The sequence below is a fragment of the Pongo pygmaeus genome, chromosome 23, assembly GCF_028885625.2.
Source record: "Pongo pygmaeus isolate AG05252 chromosome 23, NHGRI_mPonPyg2-v2.0_pri, whole genome shotgun sequence".
Lineage (NCBI taxonomy): Eukaryota > Metazoa > Chordata > Mammalia > Primates > Hominidae > Pongo > Pongo pygmaeus.
Window position 1 is genome coordinate 33,866,445 of NC_085931.1, and position 18,186 is coordinate 33,884,630.

General features: G+C 48.5%; 1 pseudogene; it reads left to right on the forward strand.

Annotated features, from left to right (window-relative positions):
• Window positions 1-1,932: 1,932 nt before the first annotated feature.
• LOC134739280 (putative POM121-like protein 1-like) lies at window positions 1,933-15,171 on the forward strand (annotated as a pseudogene).
• Window positions 15,172-18,186: the final 3,015 nt, after the last annotated feature.

Below are 18,186 nucleotides of genomic sequence, written 5' to 3' on the forward strand. Positions count from 1 at the left end.
TTTATTATTGTTCCAGTGCTAGTAAACCACTATATAAAAACATTCTAGGTTTCTGAGATATATTTAACACTCTGATGATAATATGCAAGAAGTCATAGTTTGGAGCCATTAAGTATAAATCTAACAAGATTGATTGATTTGGCCTAGTTTCAAGATAATAGATATTACCCAAGCATTCATCTTGCAAACGTGCATTTTATATTATAAATAATGCTTAAGAAACAAAGTCCTCATATCTTTGGGTACCTGCTCTCATCCCACACCCTGGCTACTGCAGCCAGAGCTTCATAGCTGTGTACATGGGGAATCTTATATGTAGTTCTACTTATTTCATGTGAGAGGAGCAAGAACTATAGTTTTCTTTGTGTATTCATTTCAGTGTATTAGGAGCTTTTCTTTAGAAGGGAGGAATTTATTTTTGCCTATATTCTGTTGGTACCCTATCTATGTTCATTCAGGGTACTATAACAGAATGCAGTAGACTGAGTGGCTCAAACAACAGGAAGATTTATTTCTCACAGTTTGGGAAGCTGGGAAGTCCGAGGTCAAGATGCTCATGCCTTTGTGTCTGCTGAGGGTCTGCGTTCTGGTTCATGGATGGCTGTCTTCTCGCTGTGGCCTCACATGGCAGAAGGGGAGAGCGAGCTCTCTGGAGCCTCTTTTATAAAAGCACTAACTCCATTCATAAGGGCCGTGCCCTCATTACCTAATCACCTCCCGTATGAATTTGGGGGTGATACAGACATTCAGTCTACAGCAGATCCACCAAAATTATGGTATCTTGTACATTTATTTTTATTTTATTTATTTATTTATTTTATTTTGTTTTGAGACGGAATCTCCCTCTATCATCCAGGCTGGAGTGCAGTGGTGCAATATCAGCTCACTGCAACCTCTGCCCCCGGGTTCAAGCAATTCTCCTGTCTCAGCCTCCTGTGTAGCTGGGATTACAGGGGCACACCACCATGCTAGTTTTTGTCTTTTAGTAGAGATGGGGTTTCACCATGTTGGCCAGGCTGGTCTTGAACTCCTGACCTCGAGTAATCCACCCGCCACGGCCTCCCAAAGTGCTGGGATTACAGGCGTAAGCCACTGTGCCCAGCATATCTTACATATTTAATAACACCAGGAATCTCTCTTTTGGCGGCCCCTTGCCCCTTGGGAATGCTCTAGTATACAGAAAGTGAGAAGTCTGCACATGTTCCTCTATGACGTCTGCCATTCAAAGTGATCAATGCCATCCAGCGCAGTCCTGTCACATCCAACCTGTTGGGACCAACTGTCTTATTTAACCTAGAAGCTAGCCACACTCTTCTTTTACTCCTCACCTTATTTGTTTTTGGTGTTGCATTTGCATTTAAATACTGCATTCTGTAATGCAACGAGTGACTGTTTCCACTGACTTGTATAATTATCCAATTGCTCTGCACAACAAAGTCCCCAAACCTAGAATGTACTGAAAGGTCTTCATGAAGGCCATACGTTGAAGTTTTCATTGCCAAAGTAGGGGGTATTTCCCGCAGGATGTCTGCCATTATTTCAGACCATCTTTCCCGTTGATAAAGGCTTTTTCAGGTTTGAGTTTCTGGCTGCCTTCACTTCCCACCTCTATCACTATATTGCAGTTACAGCAAAAAAGAACTATCACACATGAGCATTAATCAGTTGGGTCCCCCCCAGGTACCACGCTGGATGTTTTCCTCTCATTTAGTTCTTGTAAGTAGGAAGGGGGCAAGAAAGCTCACATTTACTGAGCATCAACTATGTGCTGAACATCATGTTGAGAACTTGATATATGTTATTCTGAACTCCAAGAGAAAAGAAAGAAAATTTGAAGAAATAGACTGTACATTGAAAAATGTAAGTCTCAGATCATGAAGCGAATAGGAGAGATAACCAGTATTCAAACCCAGATACATTTGATTTGAAAGCATGAACACTGCTCCAGGTGAGGGATGTCAGCTTCACTTCACAGATGAAGCCCCTAAGACTCCCAGCAGAACTGAGGAGCAGAGCTGGGATTCATACCTGGTGTGTCGGCATCATGCCAACACAGTACGTTTGTTAGAGACCAGTAGGTGCTCTGTCTGTCCTAATTCCATTTTTGGTTTTTGCTGGACAGCACATGCATCTATAAATGCCAGTCCCAGAGTTTTGTGACCTCTCTCATTTTTATCTGATTGGCTTTTTAACTATATATTGTTTATTAGAGTTGTCAGCTATTAAGGAAAATACAAAAGGCAGCTGGAAATCTAATTAGAATTTCTGTCTTTTATCTTGTAGAACTTGAACAAACATAATGAGGCCAGAGTTCAATGGACATTTGAAGATGTGTTTAATTACACATAGGAACATCTCCTATTACAGCAGAGCTTGATATTTCTACACTATCCACTAGAAAAAACAAAAATGAAGCTTGCTATACAGACCAAATGGACAATGCACAATTGTCCTGTGGCATTGTCTGATTCTTCCAGTAACTGGCTGGCCTCTTTGCTTTCTTCTTCTTTTTAGAGCCTCACTTTCCTTTCTGCATATATGTGTTCCTTTTATAAGCCGACTTGAATTTTGTTTGGCAAAGAAATAAGACATAAGTAACTTTCCTAAAAAAGGAAGAAGGGAAGAAGAATAGAAGAAAAGAAAAGTAAAAAGCACTGGATAAAGCTAATAAGGCCTAGAGCAGAAGATATCATCTAAGGATATGCCTATTCATCAGGGTAGCCACTCAGAAAATGACAGAGAAATGTACGATTTTACCTGTTACCCAGAAGGGGCCAAAGATAGTTGTGTAAGAGCTGTCTGAAAAGTCAGATCCCTTTATCTTTTATTAAAGATAACATGATATTTCTTATTTCCCAGATGAGGAATGAGTTAAGTTTTCCCCCTCCTATATTTCAGTTGAGAACAATGCTGCTTATTCTATTTGTATGTCATATTTCATGAAGCATTTTCTTTTATCACAGCTAATAATGATAGGAGATGCTAACTACAGCGGTACAAAAAGTGTGATAAGGGCACAGATAGATGTTTTATAGCCTAAATATGATCCTAGGAACATATCCATCTCTTCATTGTCATTTGTCCCAAACCACACAGACAGGTTCCTGCTGTACAGTAAAAGGTCACCCTTTTAAAAATAATGAGTCTAAAATCCTCAGTTGTAACATCTGATGTGATTTTCAAATTTTGAAAATTCCCCTTTAAGTGAGGGAGGCTGCAAGTCTACTAAGACTAAAATGCTTTTTTTTTTTTTAATTTTGCAGTTATATTAAATTCAAGTGATTGGGGCCTCTTGAATTATCCAGAATTCCTGCTTCCTGCTGTGCTCACTAATACCTGGGCTTTGAGGCCCATTACAGTACATTATGCGCACCATGTTGAATTCTGATTATCTCCATTTCACAGGAGGCACATGCTCAGATTGTGATTTGTGTTATTTTCGGGTAATAACTGCTCTTTTGATTTAAACCAAATCTTGGAAGGGATCTGCCAGGCATCAGTAGCATTTTGCTTCTACTGAATGCCCATAGGAAGAGGGAGTGTCTGGTTTTCAAAGGACTGAGGCTTACTCATTTGTTTTAGCAAATACGACATTCACCTCTTCCTCTGCTGGGGTTCATCCGTGAACACGGGTGTGTCTGGATAGTCATGGGCTTCTTGTGTGAGAAGTGATGGGTGCACCCCATCTTTATTCTTACTTCTGGTAGCACCATCAGTGAACCCTTGGCCCTCATGAACTGATCCACCAAGTCTTCCTGGGATATTGGATATTGGTTGTTTGGATATTGGAAGTTTGAATATGGATATTGGTTGGTAGATGTTTCAGCAGCCCCTGCCTAGGGACAGGAGTCAAATGTCACATGTAGTTACTTATAATGTACACAATTTTCTTAAAACATTTTGGATTCTTTAAAAGCAATAACTCTAATTTGCTTTTTGTAATTTGGAATTTGGGAAACATGAACAAATAAAAAGAGGAAAATAAAAAGCACTCATAAAAAGCTCCCTGAGATAGCCATAGCTTAAATTCTAGCACATCTGTCTGTCCAGTCTTCTTTGAAGGCCTGAGCCCACTCTGGCTTTATCACTGGAACGAGCCCCACTCAGTGTCTTTCCTACTCCCCATATGTGATCATGTTCTTGGACCTCTCGTGAACCAATATCTCATGTCTCTTTGCCCCCACCGGCTTGTGAAGCCCATACTCTTGCCACAGCCTTTTTTTGTTTTTTTTTTTTTTGAGATTTCCCACTTCTTGGCACAATCACTTTGACCCTAGCCAAGGGCACTGCTTGTGCTCAGGATATTATGCAGCCTGTACCACTTCACAGACTTCCTCCATGATCTCTCAGACTCTTAACTTTTCACAAGGTTTTGTTGAGCTCCAGGGATAGAAGAAGAAAAACACAGCACACAGGGTAACTATGACCCTTTCCCAGCCCAGAGCTATCCTTGTGTCTTTTAGAAGCTACTTCTCTGAGGCTCTTCTCATGTCTCAGGACAGTCATCAATATCACTAAAATCTTCTAGGTATATTTAGGCCCAGAGTCTGGGCTCAACTGACTCCTAGTGGAAGAAAAAGAGTATACAGTTTCTTCATTTTACTCTTAGCCACACTTTCTAAAGTCTCATATCCGACTCTCAGATTGACCTCAAGAACATTTTAAGATTGACCACATCCAAGGATATCTTGACATGACAAACACCACCCCTGTTGGCAGGGGCATGGGCTGTCCCACACTGACACATCATGGTCTGACTTAGGACATTTCCCGAAGTCCGAGCCACAGATTCACTAGAATATGAGCTTTATAAGTAGAAGGACTTTGTTCTTTGTTTTGTCTCTAACCCCTACATAGTGTTTCACACATATTGGGTAACCAGTAAACATTGTTGAATTGAATACACTTAACAGAGAATATTAACATTAAAAACATAGATCGTTTTATCTTGCATATTTTACTTAATTTTACTTAACAATATGGGAGACATTTCCACATTCATAGTTTAAGCTGTAAGTAGAGGTTTACCTTAAGTAAAAAATCAGAATTCACCAGAAGATCCTGGGTCCCCGCCTGGTCGAGACGGAGGAATCACTGGCTGACACTCCTCCCTAGAGCCCCTCTAGAGCCCCCAGGCAGAGATTACAGAGCAGAGGAGCGGAGGAGCACAGTTCACAGCACTTCCAGTGTCTTGGAGAAGGGGAAGTGGTGGAAATTACCACTATCTCTTCTCCAACTTTGCTCAAAGGTGTCACATCGGCACACATCACTGAGACCTCTAGTCCAGGAAAGTCAAGGTTTGGGGGAATAAAAAGTAGCTCTCCTCATAAAAACATTGTGGATCCTGCCTCTGTGTTCTAAGAATAATCTGAAACAGCAATAGTCCATGAAGTATGCCTCGTGTATTTGTCAAACAGTGTTTCTTAAAACACACCAAAATAGATGCAATGCTTCCAAAATAACAGGGAAAGGCACTGAAGGCCTTGAGCCTCTCCCAGGCAGCAAGCGCGATGTCCTGTGCAGTACCTTGTACAGTTCACTGAATCTTCACGTGATCCCAGGTGGGTATGTCTAGATGAAGGAACTAAAGATCAGAGATTGCAAGTAATTCTCTCCAGGTCAATTCATTCTTGAGGAACAACGGTCTGAATTCAAACCCCACTTCACTACTGCCACTCTATATGGCCTCCAATACACACACAACACAAGTTAGGAATGCCAGATTTTGATCTCAATGAATATTTCACAACATATAAACAAACTGTAAGAACACTAAAACTACACAGCTCAATCTGCCCCTTCTAGATTTGTCTACTTGTCCCATGTTGTCATCAGTGCTGGTATACTTTTTTATTTTTATTTTTTGAGACAAAGTCTCACTCTTGTCCCCCAGGCTGAAGTGTGATGGCACGATCTTGGCTCACTACAACCTCTGCATCCTGGATTCAAGCGATTCTCCTGCCTCACCCTCCTCAGTAGCTGGGATTACAGGCATGCGCCACCACGCCCGGCTAATTTTTGTATTTTTAGTAGAGACAGGATTTCACCATGTTGGTCAGGGTGGTCTCGAACTCCTGATTTCAGGTGATCCGCCCACCCCAGCCTCCCAAAGTGCCGGGATTACAGGCACGAGCCACTGCGCCCAGCCTGGTTTTTAATTACTAAGAAAAAATTACTGTAGTCTTTTTGGTATCACCTATGTTGCTGAAACTGCAGTCCCCCTCCACTCCCGGAAGCCACCAGAAATGACTGCTGTTGTCTACAAAGCCTGCAACTCTGATTTCATCTCAAGATATGTCTTACTAGGTGACTGCAAATGTCATTCTTTAAAGGCTTGTATCTGTTATAAGCTTGGGAAATATTATCAATGGCTTAAGAGGCTCTTTTGACAAAAGAAAACACTGTTCCCTGTAATCCCAGCTAGTCAGGAGGCTGAGGCAGGAGAATCGCTTGAACCCAGGGGACGGAGGTCGCTTGAACCCAGGGGATGGAGGTTGCAGTGAGCCCAGATCGCGCCCCTGCACTCCAGCCTGGGCGACAGAGTGAGACTCGTCTCAAAAAAAAAAAAAAAAAATATGCCCAACCTTCTTGTCATGTAGTCCCGAGGCTACTACGTGAAGGAACAATTTGCCTGGAGACATGTCTACTCGTACCTTACCAATGAGGGTATCCAGTATCTCCGGAATTACCTTCATCTGCCCCTGGAGATTCTGCCTGCCACCCTACGCCGCAGCCGTCCAGGGACTGGCAGGCCTCGGTCTAAAGGTCTGAAGGGTGAGCGACCTGCAAGACTCACAAGAGCGGAAGCCGACAGAGATACCTACAGAGGGAGTGCTGTGCCCCCTGGTGCCGACAAGAAAGCCGAGGCTGGGGCTGGGTCAGCTACTGAATTCCAGTTTAGAGGCAGATTTCGTCGTGGATGTGGTCAGCTGCCTTAGTAAAATTGGAGAGGATTATTTTGCATTGAATAAACTTACAGCCAAAAAGACTTAAAAAAAAAAAAAAGAAAAAAGTTATATTATGTCGCAAATGAACCCGTTGCAATGATCATACAGGTTTTTTCCTTTGACAGTTTGTACTACTTTAATAGTTTTTTCTTTTATTACATCATCTTAGTCTCCTAGGAAAACCCAACTTGGTCGTGATACATGTTTAATCCATTGCTGGATTATTTGCTAATATTTTATTTAGCATTTTTGCATATATATCCATAAGAAGTTAGTCTATACTTTTGCCTCCTTGTATATTTATGTCTGATTTGGTATTAAGCTTATAATAAATTCACAATGGGTTGGGGAGAATTCCATTTGCTTCTTTTTCTGGACGATTATGTAGGCCGGGGCTGGGCGCGGTGGCTGATGCCTGTAATCCCAGCACTTTGGGAGGCCAAGGCGGGCGGATCACGAGGTCAGGAGATCGAGACCATGCTGGCTAACACGGTGAAACCCTGTCTCTACTAAAAATACAAAAAATTAGCCGGGCTTGGTGGCGGGTGATTGTAGTCCCAGCTACTCAGGAGGCTGAGGCAGCAGAATGGCGTGAACCCGGGAGGCGGAGCTTGCAGTGAGCCCAGATCGCGCCACTGCACTCCAGCCTGGGTGACAGAGCGAGACTCCGTCTCAAAAAAAAAAAAAAAAAAGAGATTATGTAGGCCGCGCACTGTGGCTTATTCACTTTGGGAGGCCGAGGCGGCGGATTACCTGAGGTCAGGAGTTCAAGAACACCCTGGCTAGGGTGGTGAAACCCCGTCTCTACTAAAACTACAAAAAATTAGCCAGGCACACCTGTAATCCCAGCTACTGTAGAGGCTGAAGCAGGAGAATCGCTTGAACCTGGGAGGCAGAGTTTGCGGTGAGCGGAGATCACGCCACTGCACTCCAGTCTGGGCTACAGAGGGAGACTTCCTCTCAGAAATAAATACATTAATTAATTATTTTTAAAAAATTCTGTAGAAGATAAAGACTTTCTGTTTTTTTTAATGTTTGCTGGACTTATGTATAAATCATCTGGGCCAGGTGCTTTCCTTTGGTTTTGTTTTTTGTGAGATTTTTGACGGGATGGGATACAGATTTTAAAATAAACATTCAATTCCTTTAATGGTTCTAGATCTAGACAAAATTTTCTGTTTCTTCCTACTTCATTTTTATGAAGTCATATTTTTCTTTTGAGACGGAATTTCTCCGATGCCCAGGCTAGACTGCAGTCACCCGATCTCAGCTCACTGCAACCTCCGCCTCCCAGGTTCAAGTGATTCTCCCGCCTCAGGCTCTGGAATAGCTGGGATTACACACATGTGCCACCAGGCCCAGCTAATTTTTGTATTTTTAGTAGAGTTGGGGTTTTACTATGTTGGCCAGGCTGGTCTCGAACTCCTGACATCAGGTGATCCACCAACCTTGGCCTCCTAAAGTGCTGGGATTATAGGCGCTAGCCACCCCACCAGGCCTGAGTTATAGTTTTCTATAAAACTGTTTGGATATTTTAAAAAATCACTGGCATAACATGGTTTATGTAATGTCTTTATGATTTTTGTCTTAACATTATTTATTTATTTATTTATTGAGATTGAGTCTCACTCTGTCACCCACGCTGGAGTGCAGTGGCCTGATCTTGGCTCACTGTGACCTCCACCTCCCAGGTTCAAGCGATTCTCATGCCTCAACCTCCCTAGTAGCTGGGATTACAGGCACCTGCCACCACACCCAGCTAATTTTTGTTTTGTTTTGTTTTGAGACGGAGTTTCACTCTTGTTGCCCAGGCTGGAATACAATGGTGCAATCTCGGCTCAGCACAACCTCCATCTCCTGGGTTCAAGCAATTCCCCTGCCTCAGCCTCCTGAGTGGCTGGGATTACAGGAGGCTGAGGCAGGAGAATCGCTTGAACCCAGGAGGCGGAGGTTGCAGTGAGCTGAGATCGTGCCATTGCACTCCAGGCTGGGGGACAAGAGCAAAACTCCGTCTCAAAAAAAGAAAAAAGGATGAAAAATTTGGAAAAATATGGAAGAAACCAAATGGATTTCTAGTTCCTAAGCAAATTGAAGACACAGGCATAAAAGTGCATTAAATTAATAACCCTCTTTTTAAAAAATTTGTTTTAAGACGGAGTCTCACTCTATTGCCCAGGCTGGAGTGCAGTGGCGCCATCTCGGCCCACCACAACCTCCGCCTCCCGGGTTCAAGTGATTCTCCTGCCTCGGCCGCACCAGTAGCTGGGACTACAGGTGCGTGCCACCATGCCTAGCTCATTTTTGTAGTTTTAGTGGAGACAGGATTTCACTATGTTGGCCAGGCTAGTCTCCAGCTCCTGATCTCGTGATCCGCCTGCCCCGACCTCCCAAAGTGCTGGGATGTGTGAGCCCCCACGCCTGGCCACTACTTTTCCTTTTCTTTGTGTGTGTGTGGTTTTTTTTGGTGTGTGTGTGTGTGAGATGGAGTTTCGCTCTTGTTGCCCAGGCTAGAGTGCAATGGTGCGATCTCAGTTTACTACAACCCCTGCCTCAGCAGGAGAGCAGGAATCTTCAGCGATCCACTGGCGGATCTGCAGCCATTGTGGGCTCCTGGTCTTCCCATGACTTTTGTGTGGGTGCCTCTCCTTCCAGTACCTATCGCGCGAGCGTCCCGCAGCCTCCCGCCATTGCCAGCAGGTGCTGAGATCGCGCCATTGCACTCCAGCCTGGGGGACAAGAGCGAAACTCCATCTCAAAATTAAAAGAAAAGGATGAAAATTTTGGAAACATATGGAAGAAACCAAATGGATTTCTAGCTCAACTAAATCGTAATTATTCAGTGTCCATTTTTTGCAAGAAACCATATATTTCATGTCCACAATCAGGGCCACAGTCCCAGCTCTCTTATGGGTGTTTCCTAAGCAAATTGAAGAACACAAGCATAAAAGTGCGTTAAATAAATAAACCTTTTTCTCTCTGTCTCTCTCTCTCTTTTTTTTTTTTTTTTTTTTTTTTTGAGAGGGAGATTCACACTGTCACCCAGGCTGGAGTGCAGTGGCGAGATCTCGGGTCACTGCAAGCTTTGTCTCCCGAGTTCACGCCATTCTCCTGCCTCAGCCTCCAGAGTAGCTGGGACTACAGGCGCCCGCCACCACGCCCGGCTAATTTTTTGTAGTTTTAGTAGAGATGGGGTTTCGCTATGTTGGCCAGGCTGGTCTCTAACTCCTGACCTCGTGATCCGCCCGCCTCCGCCTCCCAAAGTGCCACCGCGCCCGGCCTTTCTTTTTAAGACAGAGTCTCAGCCGGGCGCGGTGGCTCACGCCTTTAGTCCTAGCACTTTGGGAGGCCGAGGCGGGCTGATCACGAGGTCAGGAGATCGAGACCATCCTGGTTAACACGGTGAAACCCCGTCTCTACTAAAAATACAAAGAATTAGCCAGGTGTGGTGGCGGGCGCCTGTAGTCCCAGCTACTGCAGAGGCTAAGGCAGGAGAATGGCCTGAACCCGGTAGGCGGAGCTTGCGGTGAGCCCAGTTCAGGCCACTGGAATCCAGCCTGGGCGACAGAGGGAGACTCCGTCTCAAAAAAAAAAGACAGAGTCTGGCTCTGTTACCCAGGCTGGAGTGCAGTGGCGTCACAATCCCTGCCCCGCCCCCGGGTTCAAGTGATTCTCCTGTCTCAGCCACCCGAGTAGCTGGGACTACAGGCGCGTGCCATCATGTCTGACTAAATTTGTATTTTTACTAGAGACGGGATTTCACTATGTTGGCCATGCTGGTCTCCAACTCCTGATCTCCTGATCCGTCCGCCCCGACCTCCCAAAGTGCTAGGATTATAGGCATAAGCCACCACGCCCGGCCTCTTTTTTTTCTTTTTCTTTTTTTTTATTTTGAGACGGAGTTTTGCTCTTGTTGCCCCGGCTGGAGTGCAATGGTGCGATCTCAGCTCACTGTAATCTCCACCTCTGCAGGAGAGCAGGAATCTTCAGTGATCCACGGGCAGATCTGCAGCCATTGTGGGCACCTGTTCTTCCCGTGACTTTTGTGCCCATGTCTCCCCTTCCAGTACCTATTGCATGCCCCCCCACATCCGCCTCCCGCCATTGCCAGCAAGTGCTTTGTGCGGGTACCTTGCTGCGCTTATTAATCCCTTAAGGTCACTCCGTCTCTGGGGCCATTATGAGCTCACGCACACACTCCCTCAGGTTTAGAAGGCGCGTTGCTCGGCAACAGAAGGAACTGCTGGCTTAGCCTTTGCCCGAGTTGGCAGCTCCACGAGGACGCTCAGAGTCCAGCTCTCCAGCGTTCAAGTATCCGACGGTTCCCCACTCCTCCGAAGAGCGGTTACCTGGGCACTCTGTGCCCCTCATTCCTGTCGGGGCCCAGGCTGAGGACCTGCTAGTAGGGCTCAGTTGCCTGGAGTCCGTTCAGCCCATCCCCCAGTTCACTTTGCTTGTGGGATCTCCCCGTTGCTCCTGCCCCTGGACTGAGTGGCAGGCCATCCTACCAGCACCCGGGAACTTGGCATCAGTGGTGTCAAGACAATTCTAAGAAGGTTTTTTGTGATCCTGCAAGACCTGTGTTCCTTCCCGGTGGTTCTGCCTTCAATTTGATTGCACAGGTACCACAGCAAGCCAGTGCTGTGTGCGCCAAATTCCAGGGCGTCCTCCAGCTCAGCCACTACACTGAGCACAAGGAATCTCTGTGGGACCCAGAAGCAGGTAGCCACCCATTTGGGGCCCACAACACCTGGCTGTCCCCAGACTTGTGGCCAGGGAAGATAGTATTGAGGGACCTCAAGGAGAGCGGGGCAGGGATGCCTGAGCAGGACAAGGACCCTAGAGTCCAAGAGAATCCTGACGATCAGAGAAGGGTCCCCGAGGTCACCGGGGATGCACGGTCTGCATTTCGGCCACTGCGGGACAACAGAGGCCTCTCTCCCTTTGTGCCCAGGCGCGGGACTCTGCAGAGAGACCTCCATGCCCAGAGGTCAGAAGTCAGATATAACCAGAGATCCCAGACCTCCTGGACGAGCTCGTGCCCTCAACAAAATGCCATCTCGAGCTCCCACAGCTCTACGGGAGGCCTCCCGGGGCTAATGCAGAGGAGGGGGCCAGCCTCATCCCACTGCCAGCTGGCCCTCAGTTCCTCAAAGACAGTGAGTGAGGACAGACCGCAGGCTGTCTCTTTGGGTCACACTCAGTGTGAAAATACGGCAGATATAGCACCAGGGCGGACACTGGCCCTCAGGAATGGCTCGCCCAGATCCCAGGCCTCTAGGCCCTGTAAACGCAAGCTTCCCCTGCCGCAACACAGGCAAGAGGATTCTCTGATGCTGCCACCTCCCTTAGAGCTGGGATTCCGGGTCACTGCCGAAGACCTGGACCTGGAGAAGGAGGCGGCATTCCAGCGCATCAACAGTGAACTGCGGGCTGAGGCCAAGGCCATCTCGGACTGTACACCCTCACGGCTTTCCCACACTTTGTCCTCACTTGCAACAGGGGCTTCTGGTGTGCCTGCTGTCTGTAAAGCACCCAGTATGGATGCACAGCAGGAGAGACACAGGTCCCAAGACTGCCTGGGCCCAGTGGCCCCCCTAGCTTCTGCTGCAGAGGTCCCCTCTACAGCTCCTGTGTCTGGGAAGAAGCACAGACCACCAGGCCCCCTGTTCTCCTCCTCAGATCCCCTTCCTGCCACCTCTTCCCACTCCCGGGACTCAGCCCAGGTCACCTCGCTGATTCCTGCCCCCTTCCCATCTGCAAGCATGGATGCGGGCATCAGAAGAACAAGGCCTGACACTTCTGCTCCTGCAGCTGCTGCAGCAGCCCCTCCCCCCTCCACATTGAACCCCACATCGGGGTCACTACTGAATGGAGTGGATGGAGGCCCTTCACATTTCTGGGCCTCAGCCACAGCTGAAGCAGGTGCCCAGAGGTCAGAAGTCAGATATAACCAGAGATCCCAGACCTCCTGGACGAGCTCGTGCCCTGAAGGAAATGCCATCTCGAGCTCCGACAGCTCTACGGGAGGCCTCCCGGGGCTAAAGCAGAGGAGGGGGCCAGCCTCATCCCACTGCCAGCTGGCCCTCAGTTCCTCAAAGACAGTGAGTGAGGACGGACCTCAGGCTGTCTCTTCGGGTCACACCCAGTGTGAAAAGACGGCAGATATATTACCAGGGCACACACTGGCCCTCAGGAATGGCTCCCCCAGATCCCAGGCCTCTAGGCCCCGTAAACGCAAGCTTCCCCTGCCGCCACGCAGGCAAGGGGATCCTCTGATGCTGCCACCTCCCTTAGAGCTGGTGTTCCGGGTCACTGCCGAAGACCTGGACCTGGAGAAGGAGGCGGCATTCCAGCGCATCAACAGTGAACTGCGGGCTGAGGCCAAGGCCATCTCGGACTGTAGACCCTCACGGCCTTCCCACACTTTGTCCTCACTTGCAACACGGGCTTCTGGTGTGCCCGCTGCCTCTAAAGCACCCAGTACGGATGCACAGCAGGAGAGACACAAGTCCCAAGACTGCCTGGGCCCAGTGGCCTACCTAGCTTCTGCTGCAGAGGTCCCCTCTACAGCTCCTGTGTCTGGGAAGAAGCACAGACCACCAGGCCCCCTGTTCTCCTCATCAGATCCCCTTCCTGCCACCTCTTCCCACTCCCGGGACTCAGCCCAGGTCACCTCGCTGATTCCTGCCCGCTTCCCAGCTGCAAGCATGGATGCGGGCATCAGAAGAACAAGGCCTGGCACTTCTGCTCCTGCAGCTGCCGCAGCAGCCCCTCCCCCCTCCACATTGAACCCCACATCGGGGTCACTACTGAATGGAGTGGATGGAGGCCCTTCACATTTCTGGGCCGCAGCCATGGCTGAAGCAGGTGCCCAGAGGTCAGAAGTCAGATATAACCAGAGATCCCAGACCTCCTGTACGAGCTCGTGCACCAAGCGAAATGCCATCTCGAGTTCCTACAGCTCTACGGGAGGTCTCCCGGGGCTAAAGCAGAGGAGGGGGCCAGCTTCATCCCACTGCCAGCTGACCCTCAGTTCCTCAAAGACAGTGAGTGAGGACGGACCTCAGGCTGTCTCTTCGGGTCACACCCACTGTGAAAAGATGGCAGATGTAGCACCAGGGCCGACACTCGCCACCAGGAATGGCTCCCCCAGATCCCAGGCCGACAGGCCGCGTAGACGCAAGTTTCCCCTGCTGCCACGCAGGCGAGGGGAGCCTTTGATGCTGCCACCTCCTTTGGAGCTGGGTTTCTGGGTCACTGCTGAAGACCTGGACCTGGAGAAGGAGGCGGCATTCCAGCGCATCAACAGTGAACTGCGGGCTGAGGCCAAGGCCGTCTCGGACTGTACACCCTCACGGCCTTCCCACACTTTGTCCTCACTTGCAACAGGGGCTTCTTGTGTGCCCACTGTCTCTAAAGCACCCAGTAGGGATTCACAGCAGGAGAGACACAAGTCCCAAGACCGCCTGGGCCCAGTGGCCCCCCTAGCTTCTGCTGCAGGGGCCCCCTCTACAGCTCCTGTGTTTGGCAGGGAGCACAGTCCACCAGGCCCCCTCACGTTCTCCTCCTCATATCCCCCTCCTACGACCTTTTTCTACTAATGGTACTTCTGGTACTCAGCCCAGGTCATGTGGCAGATTCCTGCCCCCTTCCCAGCTGCAAGCATGGACGGAAGCATGAGAAGCCCACAGCCTGGCACTTCTGGAGCCAGTTGCAGCCCTACAGCCGCACCCACGGTAATTCGGATTAGAGTCGGATCCACGTCTGCATTCCGTCAGAAGAAAATCTTTTAAGAGAAAGGACCAAAGGAAATAGGGCATGAGGGGGCCTGAACACCCAGGGGGCCCCCCAGGCAGAGCACTTCCATGGTGACCGTGGGACCTGGCACGGGGAGCAACTCTGTTGGGTGGCACTTCTGTCTTTACTTTCCATCACATCCCTGGGGGACCATTTAAACCGATGCCTGCAATTGCAAGTCGGGGATCCAGTGCCACTGCAAACAAGGCAGGCTTCACGTGCAAGTCTGGGCCGGCCTCTGACCCTAGCAACTCCACTTCCCGCGTAGGCACAGCAAGGAGGAACCTGGCTTCTAAAGCTCCCTCATGTGCTGTCAGGAGTTCTGCTGGACACAGGTCCAATGCGCCATCCTCCAGCTCATCCTTCTCCACGTCGGGCTTTTGAGCCCATCATAAAATCCAATAAATTCCTAGAGTGAGGTCCAGAAGAGTTGTGTCTATGTTTCCTTCCAATATTTTTGTAGTTTCGTATCTTAACATTCACATTTCCGTCTTGAATCTATGTCGAGGTGATTTTTCTATATGCTGAGAGATAAGGGTCCAGTTTCATTCTTCTGCATGTGGCTATCCAACCCTCCCAGTGCCATTCATTGAAGAGGGTGTCCTTTCCCCAGTGTGTGTTTCTGTCGGCTCTGTCAAAGATCAATTGGCTGTGAATATGTGTCTGTCTTTCTGGGTTCTCTCATCTGTCCCATTGATCTAAGTGTCTAGTTTTATGCTAGGATTATACTATTTTGGTTACTATGCACTTGTCAAAAATTTTGTAGTCTAATTTGCAGTGAAATGGGATGCCTCTAGTTTTGTTGTTTTTGCTGAGCATGACTTTGGGTCTTTGAGCTCTTTTTTGGTTCTTTTTTATGAATTTTAGGACTTTCCAGTTCCGTGAGTGATGACATTGGTATTTTGGTAGGGGTTGTATTGAATCTCTAGACTGCTTCGGGCAGTATGGTCATTTTAATGCTATGAATTCCTTCCACGAGCATGAAATGATTGTCCATTTCTTTGTGTCCTCTTAAACATTTTCATCAGCGTTTTGTAGTTTTCCTTGTAGAAATCTTTCACCTCCTTGGTAAAATTTCTTCTGTGGCATACATCTTTCCATGTTGTTGCTATTGTAAATGGGATTGCCTTCTTAATTTCTTTCCCAACCAGACCATTATTGGTGTATAGAAATGCTGCTGATTTTTTTGTTGTTGTTGTTGATTCTGTATTCTGCAAATGACTGTATTAATTTATTTATCAAGTTTAGGGGTTTTCTGGTGGAGCCTTGACATGTTTCTAGATCCAAGATCACATCTTCATCAGACAAGGATAATTCGATGTCCTCTTTTCCAGTGTGGAAGCCTTTTATTGTTTTCTCTTGCCTGATTGTGTGATGTCGAATAGGAGTGGTGAGAACGGCATCCTTGTCTTGTTCCTGTTTACAGAGGAAATGCTTTCAACTTTCCCCCATTCTATAATAGGTTAGCTATGGCTTCGTTGTATCAGCTTTGATTATTTTCAGTAATGTTGTTTTGTTTGTTTGTGTTTTTTGAGACAGAGTCTTGCTCTTGCCACCCAGGCTGGAGTGCAATGTTGTGATCTTGGCTCACTGCTACCTCCGCCTCCTGGGTTCAAGCGATTCTCCTGCCTCAGCCTCCTGAGTAGCTGGGATTACAGGTGCCTGCCACCACGCCCGGCTAATTTTTGTACTTTTAGTAGGGATAGGGTTTCACCATGTTGGCCAGGCTGGTCTCAAACTGCTGACATCAAGTGATCCACCCACCTCAGCTTCCCAAAGTGCTGGGATTACATGCATGAGCCACTGCACACAGCCCTGCCATTTTCAGGTATGTTTCTTCTATACCTAGTTTATTTGTTCCTTTTTTCAAGATATGGTCTCACTCTGTATTTCGTGTTGGAATACAGTGGCACGATCATAGCTGCAGCTTTGAACTCCTGGGCTGAAGGCACTTCAGCCGTCTGAGTAGCTGAGACTACCAGTGCATGTCACCAGAGTTGGCTAGTTTTTATTTTTTGTAGAGATCTATGTTCCTCAGGTTGGCCTTGAACTGTTGGTCTCAACTGATCCTCCCAACTCAGCCTCCCAAAAGCACTGGGTTGACGAGCACGAGCCACTGCCTGGCCCAGAGTCACATTTTAACATCACATCCTCACTGCTGCGCTCAGGTTTTGGCAGTGACTGAAAACGCTAAGGGAGAGTTTCTGGTCAGGCCCGGCCCCGTCTGTGCATAGGAGGGGAGTGGAAAAATGGACTGTGGATGGTTCTTTTGGAGAAATGGCCAGACAAGCACTGAGATGCCGTTTCCTGGAATACAGGGCCGTGCGATGTCCAGCCCAGCTGCCAGGTCCAGGGCCCTCGGCACCATCTAGTTTGGGAGCTTATTCAGAAGTGGCCTCATTCGCCCAAAGCAGCTGGTTTCCCTTCCAATCTGGCCCCATTTGAGAGATGCAACTGGGCCCTGTCTTCCAGGAAACCATTTCAGTGCGTGCCTGTCTTTGTCCCCGCGCTGGCTGGCCTCTCTGAACTGTGAGAACTTGGGTTATGTGAGGCTTTGCCTGTCAGCTGCGCATCATGAAGCAGCTCTCTTCTGTTCCAGTGAGGCCAACCAGGCTCCAACTCCCCTGCCCCGGGTCTGCACAATGGCACTCCAGCTTGGGTGACAAAGTGAGACCCTGTCTCTAAAAGAAAAAAAAAATCGGCCTGCGAGCATGGGTTTGATTTTCAAACAGGACTCGGAGGGTAGGGACAGACAGTGCTGTCACCCTTAGGTGCTGAACACTCAGAAATGGGCCAGCGGCAGCCCTTTCCTCACCTGCAGACAGCAAATTGGGCAGAACAGCACGTGGCACTGGCAGCTCTTGCAGTGAGGGCAGAACCCAGCATGAACCCTTCTGCCTGTGGGAGGGGCTGCTGAGGCCTGCAGAGGCCAGGATGGAGGCTCGTCCCCTTGTCCAGCCCTTGGTGTGGTCTCCACCATGTCCCCAGCCCGCCAGTGCAGGGCGCCCCTGAGCCTGCTGCTGCCATGGGCCCTGTCTCTACCCAGGACATCCCCACACCCTCGCAGTGTCAGGGAAATGATCATGGTGACGGTGACACTCTGCAGGCAGGGCTGCTGAGAGAAGCTGAGAAGAGTCACACTGCATGCAGGGGCCCGTGTGACAAGCCCCTCTCACCCCGAGAGAGCTGACCAGGCAGCTCATGAGCAGAGCCACATCCCAGACGTCTGAGAAAGGTCCTGGCTGGGCTCAGCCACCTCACTGGCCACGGGCAGCCTTTGTCGTGTGAGCCTTGCTCTCCTGGGGAAGCTCAGGCTGACGGCTGATGTGGGCATTGCCGAGGGTAACCTGTAGCCCAGTGGATATGGCTGGGTCTCCTCAAGCTGCATTCATTGAAGTAGGACCCAGGGTACACGCCCATCTCCAGCCCAGGGCAGCTCCCC